Source organism: Lissotriton helveticus, chromosome 6 (assembly GCF_964261635.1).
Source record: "Lissotriton helveticus chromosome 6, aLisHel1.1, whole genome shotgun sequence".
Classification (NCBI taxonomy): domain Eukaryota; kingdom Metazoa; phylum Chordata; class Amphibia; order Caudata; family Salamandridae; genus Lissotriton; species Lissotriton helveticus.
The window spans coordinates 899,528,811-899,536,074 of NC_136067.1; the positions used below are offsets into that span (position 1 = coordinate 899,528,811).

The 7,264-nt window shown below is 47.4% G+C and overlaps 2 pseudogenes; both read left to right on the forward strand.

Moving 5' to 3' along the window:
* The first annotated feature begins 3,845 nt into the window (after window positions 1-3,845).
* On the forward strand, window positions 3,846-5,240 carry LOC144765537 (18S ribosomal RNA; annotated as a pseudogene).
* A 956-nt stretch (window positions 5,241-6,196) lies between these two features.
* Window positions 6,197-6,327, forward strand: LOC144764659 (5.8S ribosomal RNA; annotated as a pseudogene).
* The last annotated feature ends 937 nt before the right edge of the window (window positions 6,328-7,264 follow it).

A 7,264-nucleotide genomic window follows, 5' to 3' on the forward strand; every position in this document is an offset into this window, starting at 1 on the left:
TTGGTGGTATGATCTGTGTTGGTGGTATCCGTGCCACAGCAAGTTGGGATGGGGTAATGTCGGTTTCCACTGGGGCGGGACTAATGTCCATGATGATGACTGGCTGGTCATCATCCTCCTCTTCTACATCTACTTTCATAACTCTAAGGCTTTCTGGAACCTTCCTTTTCCCTAGCCTTGGCTTATGGAGTGTCTTACTCTCAGGCTGAGGTGGTGGTATCCAATGGCGTCTAGATCATCAGAAGGGGGGCTTGCAGAAGAAGTTGAAGGACTAACACTCCTTTTCCTTGCTGGGGATCCGGAAGACAATGGATCTTCAGAAAGAGTGGCTTGGTCCTTTTCCTCTGCAAGAAATTCTATCTCCTGACCTGCCCCTACTAAGGGAGGAACAACTACTATTTGGGGCAGTTGCTGCTGTTGTTGCCCACTTATCTCAGTTATCTGCATTGATTGGGTACTACTTTGCGATAACGATAAGTCAATTTAACATCACTGCTCGTCGGCGTTGTCGTGATTAGACTGGCTGCCTCTGCAACACACATGTGCTTGGGCCTAGGTTAGTGGGGTGGGTCCACTGATGCGGGGTTGCTGCTCTCAGCTTCCTCCTCGGACAACACTGCTGCAGGCGCAATTGTTGGTTTCCCAAAAATGATCTTGGGTGGCACACAAGTCTTGGTAAGTGGCAGTTCCTTCTTCTCACTGGCAACTTTCTTGGTACTGGAGGACGAGGTACCTTTCTTTGGGGCCATCTTCTTCAGATGTCAGCAGCATGCAGTGGCACAAGTTAAAGAGATGTCTGTGGTCACACGTCACATGACGTCCTGTGCAGCAGGACTTCTGTCTGGCAGTACAATGGGTGATGACACCTCCTCCTCTTTTGTGCACATAAAAGCAAAGAAGCAAAAAGAACATCAGTGAAACATGGTATTCATTGTTGTGGTTCAATTACTACTAATGCAAACAAAAAAATATAATAGATCACTTTGTGTGTGGTCACACTTATTAATATTATTTTTTAATGTATTACCTCAGTTATAAAAAAAATAACAATACAGTTTAGACATTTTTGAGACTGACAAAAACAAGGCCTTTCATGTTTAGTGTATTAGTGTACAGTACACTGAGGAAGGATAGGAAAGAAGAAGAACAACAAAAATACAAATGTAATGGGACGCTGTTTGGCATTGTGCATTACGTGGGATTCAGAATTCAGGGAGCTGCATATGACAATGGATAGACACAATGAGCCAAGAGAAAGAAAAGAAAGAGAAAGACGTGCAGGCCTAATGCAGAAGCACACTAGCTTCCTTCACAAAATGGTCACCAGTTGCATAGCCAGTCCACACAACAAAAAGAAAGGGAATACAGATAATACAGACCTATGGCAAAATCACACTTCCTGCCTTCACAAAATGGCAGCCAGCCACATGACCAGGCAGGCCACAACAAGAAGCAATAAGCCAAGAGAAACAAAGGAAAGAAGACATGCAGGTCTGTGGCAATAGCACTACCCCACCACAAAATGTGCACCAGCCACATGGTCACTCACAACAACAACAACAATCAGGAGGCCTGGAAAACAATGAACTCAAGCAGGCCTAATATGGACACAGACTTTACAAAATAGCCTCAGGTCACATGGAGAGGCTCAGCCAAGGCAAATGCTGGCCCACTATTACAAACAAATACACTCTCACAATGGCCAGACAAAGGAGGCATGCTAAACAACACAGCTTTAATGCAACAATGTCAAAAATGAAAATCCACAGGACTGAAAAGGGTTTGCAAGTTACATAATAACCACACACATCCAACAAAGGCATTTATTTAACCCACATGAAAAAAGTGGGAAAAAAAAACAAAAAACACATTTTGCATTTCAATCCAATGCCATCCATGCCCTAAAGGATGTTTAAATTCAACATACACCACAGAAACGGTTGTTTCATGCACCCATGAGTAGCTCAGGGCCTACTGGCTGAAAGGCCTATTGGCAGACTACTGGGCTAGTGAATTAAATAAATAATATTGCAAATCGATTTCAAAAGTTGGAGAAAATGTAGTGAACTTTGCAACATGTTTCCTTCATAAAAGAAAACTACAGGACAAATTACATATAAAGAAACAACTAGGCCCCTACTGAAACTACAGCCACCCACCACAATACATAAAAAACAATAAAAAGTACAAAAAATGTAGGTGCAATGCTCCAATCAAACAAACAACACCAATTTTCCAACTTACTTGTGAAATCTCAAATCGAAAGGTCCTCAAATCCAATGATATATGATGCAGCAGACACAAAGAGGGATCCTTCCAGCTTCCAATCCAAATGAAAAGTGAACAAGAGATGGACAAAGCACTGGGAGGAGCCTGCAGGACAAAAACAGGAAGATGGAGATACTGGGGCAGTTCCTTCCTCTGAAAAAATAGTTTTTTTAAAAAAGGACTCCTTGCACAAAAAAGTACAGCCAAATGTCAATCTGAGTTTTTTAATTCAAATCATCATTTAGAGAAGGTTTTGATGCTGCTCGAGAGAAATACTTCTCCACATTGTAAATTCTGCATGTTCCGGATTGCGATCTTCACGAAACTTTCGCCGGAAGTCTGATGACGCGCCCAAATGATGTGTTCGCGATCGCACACTCTTGCGAGACTGTGCTACCAGCTACCAAATCTCGTGGCGCTCGTCAATGGATGGAAAATATCGTCGGTGATCGCAGCCATCCCGGTAAGATGCTCCTGCGAAAACTCATTTTGAACATGCACACTAGGCCTGGGCAAAGCACTACGCTACGCTCGCGTAGTTTGCGAAGTTTGTGCAACTTCGCACTACGCGTACTGCATGTAGCACAGTGCGAACACGCGTAGCGTAGTGTAGTGCTTGCTCGCGGTCCTCAACGTCAAGTTGGCGGCCTCAAGCAAGCAAAATTACATCCTGGCGATACTTTTTCCTCGTTCGCGATCAGCAACATCAAGTTGCCGATCACGAGCGTGGAAAATAAATCTCCCGGGGAGATTCTCAACGCGGGGAGGTAAGGTTTCTCATTGCTCGTGATCGCGTATGCTCGTGATAGCTCGCGATGAGAAACTACCAGTCCGCGTTAAGAAAGCTGGCGCTCAAGTAAAAATCTCCTCGAGCGGCAGAAAACTACAGCTCACACTGTGCAAGATGCCATTTTCAGTGATTGCACAGTGCCGGATGCTTGTCCGCACTGTGCAATCATTGATAAGGGCATCTTGCACAGTGCGAACAGGGTACTACGCAGTTCACGTAGTGCTAGGCGTAGTTCGCGTAGTGCAAAGTGCACTTCGCGTAGCTACGCATACCGATACTTCGCGAACTACGCCCAGGGTTAGTGCAAACACAAAAAAAACTCAGCTCCGGTGCAGAGCGCAGAGTTTTCGGTAACTCCGCATTCAACGCGGAGTTGCCAAAAATCTGTAAACTCCGTGAGCAGGGCCGAGTTTTACACTCAGGGTTAGTAATCAGGGCCAGTGCAAACCTGCTTCAAAGATATGGAACAAGTGTGGTACTGTATGGACAGCAAGTGCAAGCTTCCTCAAAAGCCATGGAACAAGCCTATCTTTGTATGTGCAGTGTTCTCCCTCTCGACTCCTGAGTCTCCACAGGCGTACAGTTACTATTAAAAAGCAGGTTTAAGAATTCTGAGAAAGAATAAACTTATACACAGTATATGTTTACCTTTGTGAATCAGGGCCAATGTGTGTCAGTTAATATTTGTCATTTGCACATCACCAAGTAAAGTGTCTTGAAATGTATTTGGCCCATTTAACATATTTTATCCATCACACTTTAGACTTAGAAAAAAGCATTTAATTTGTATTTTCCTGCTTATTTATTTTAAAATATTTGCACAGTTGATTTGTAGATATTTCAAGTTTGTTGTGTGTAAGAAGAAGAGAAAGCCTATAGCCTTTAATTTCACACCAGCAAGATTTCCCTGAAGTACACTTTACAAAATCCACACATCTTTACAGTAAGAGAAATACAGGTAAACACCAGTCTCCATGTTAAAGCAGCAGTTTGTCAGAGGTCTATACTGAGAATTGACCTCCGTCTTTTAACACACAGCAAATGTCACAAGATAAAAGCAAAGTCTAAAGTCATCTATATTGCTCGTTCAGCTTCTGCATTTTAGCATGGGTATTTAGGTGTCTTCACAGGGCTCAAGGGGCTGTTGTAGTTGGGCCCTCTCTGAACTCCAGGCCCAAGTGCATTGCACTGGTTGCACCACTCGTTGCTACGCTCCTTACTACAAAACATTTTTGGGGGCATGCAAACTGGTCATTTAGGGGAAAGCACTGCCCTTCTTCATTAAGGTGAAATTCTTGGACCGGTGCAGGATGTACCAAAGCGAAAGCATTTTCCAAGAATGTTTTCATTAATCAAGAACGAAAGTTGGAGGTTCAAAGACGATCAGATAATGTCGTAGTTCTGACCATAAACTATGCCGACTAGCAATCTGGCAGTGTTATTCCCATGAACAGCTTCCGGTAAACCAAAGTCTTTGAGTTCCGGTGGAGTATGGTTACAAAGCTGAAAATTATAGGAATTGACAGAAGGGCACCACCAGGAGTGGGGCATGCGTTTGAATTTGATTCAACACATGAAACCTCACCTGGCCTGGATACGGAAAGGATTGACAGATTTATAGCTCTTTCTCGATGCTGTGGGTGGTGGTGCATGGCCGTTCTTGATTGGTGGAGCAATTTGTCTGTTTAATTCCGGTAATGAATGAGATTCCTTCATGCTAACTAGTTACGCGACCCTCAGCGGTCGGCATTCGAATTCTTAGAGGGACAAGTGGCATTCAGCCACAAGAGATTGAGCAATAACAGGTCTGTGCTGCCCTTAGATGTCCGGGCCTGCACACACGCTACACTGAACAGATCAGCGTGTATCCACCCTTCACGGACAGGTGTGGTTCACCCACTGAACCCCGTTTGTGATAGGGATTTGGGATTGCAATTATTTCCCTTGAACGATGAATTTCCTGTACGTGCGGGTGATAAGCTCACGTCGATTAAGTCCCTGCCCTGTGTACACACCACCTATTGCAACTACCAATTGGATGGTTTAGTGACATCCTTGGATTGGCCCCCCCGGGGTCGGCAACAACCCTAGTGGAGCGCCGAGAAGACAATCAACTTGACTATCTCAGGAAAGTAAAAGTTGTAACAATGTTTCCCTAGGTGAACCTGCGGAAGGATCATTAAAGGCGGAGCGGCCTGAGCGAAACCCTCGGCTGCCTCACAGGTGCAACATGCGCACACACCTTATGCACAGGGCCCTGCCCTTGTGAGCCCTGGCCGGCAGAGCGGTCAGCAGCCGCACAGGGCGCTTGGGTGAGGACCAGTCCTCGGCGGGCTCCTTCACCCAGGGAGGACCCTACCGACCAACGCACAGCGGCCCGACCACTGTCCCTTCGGGAGGGGCACAGTGGTAGGTCCTCCTGAGAAGGAACCCGTAATTACCCAGCACGACCCAGCAGTGAGGAAAAATAAATGGAAGTTCCTCCTTGGGCTTGACCCACCCCCCTTATGGCCCTGCCACCCTGGGCCGTCCCATACCCAATGCCTGGCCCGACTGTGCTTTAGGAGACCAAGAAGCAGCCCTTCTCGTGCAACAGGGCAACCTGGAAGAGAAGGAGCCAGGCCCTGCAAGGGCACCCTGGCTCCTCTCCATGGGAGTGATGCGGGATGAGGAGCTGCCCAGCTCTTCTCTTCAGGAGCCTCTGACCTGGACAAGGGGGGGTGGGCTACCCACCAGCCGGGTGGCAAGGCTTGGGGCTACCGCCTGAGCCAGGAACTCTCGACGTGGCAGGAGTCAAGCCCGGTAATGGATGGCTGACATGCAGGAGGGTTGACCCTTCCTCGTTCACATGCACCTTTTTGATTCTGGTCCAGTGGGGCCGGGCTGAGGGTTTGAAGACTCGCACAGTCCCTCTCGGTCCTCTGGGAGAGACCTGTGGCAGTGGGGCTGCCTGCTCCTGTCACTCCAGGAGTCCCCCTCACCCGTGGCTGGGGTTGGGGACTCCTGGGCCGAGCGCCTGGTAACGCTTTTCGAATTGTGCAGTCTGACTCCCAGTGGGAAAGCCTTGAAAGGGGCGCTGGAATGTCTCGCCACCCTGGTGTCAGATGGATGGAATCGCCTACCTCCAGCCCCTCCGGTGCTCAAGCGTTGATGAAGAACTCAGCTAGCTGCGAAAATTAGTGTGAATTGCAAGACACATTGATCATTAACACTTCGAATGCGCCTTGCAACCCCGGGTTCCTCCTGGGGCTATGCCTGTCTGAGGGTTGCTCGACAGTCAATCGCCCTGCGGCTTACACCCCGGGACGCAGCTGGGGCAGTCACAGGGTAGCCCTGCTTTCCTTAGTCCCCCCCACAAGGTCAGACCACTCTTATAATCCATGGCAGGATCCCTCACTGGGTCCTGTCATGGAGGTATGCCATCCAGCACGCCTAGCCTTGCCTCCTGTCTAGGCGGGGGTTGGCAGGCCACTGGTCTGCCTGGGGCGCCTAGCTGCATGCTGCATGTGGCTGTCTGTTTAGTAGTTTTTGACATATTAACTGAAATCCAAATTTGTATATTTAGGGCAGGAATCCTCTGGCGATCCAACAGTCCTGAGCTAATATCTGAATGGCGTCCAACACTTCAGCCAGGAAGTGTTGGCAGCCATCTTGGGACTCAACCTCAGTCAAGTACCAAAAATATAATAATAAAGAAAAGGAGACAGGGTAGGAATACCCTGACCCCCTAGCCCTGGTGCCGGGGACCCCTAGGGACAACACCACTAACAAAGCATTTTTTTAAATTTTGCTGCGATTTACAAAAGATTTGTGAGTTTGTGGCAACATTGGAATAATAAAAACAAAGTCCAGTCTTCCATGCTTGAATTTAGTATTCACAGTGCCCCAGGGACCACCACCTCCCCAGGACTTTGGTTATATGTAGGAGGGGGGACGCACGGGCACCCGTCCTTTGCCTCGAAGAGCTCTTCGGACCACCACCTCCCCAGGGCCAATTATATACAGAAAAGTTCCTTTTTTTTACAGTGCCTGTAACGTTTGAATCAGAAGCTACTCGTGAGTGAGGCAAAAAATGTTCATCACATCCTGCACCTAAAATGGCAACTGCCGAGCTTGCAAGTCACCTTCAACATGTAAGTCATGTTCTGAAAAGGCCACTTTTTTTAAGTGTGCTATGGATTTTCCATGTGTCTGCGTACCTTTGAC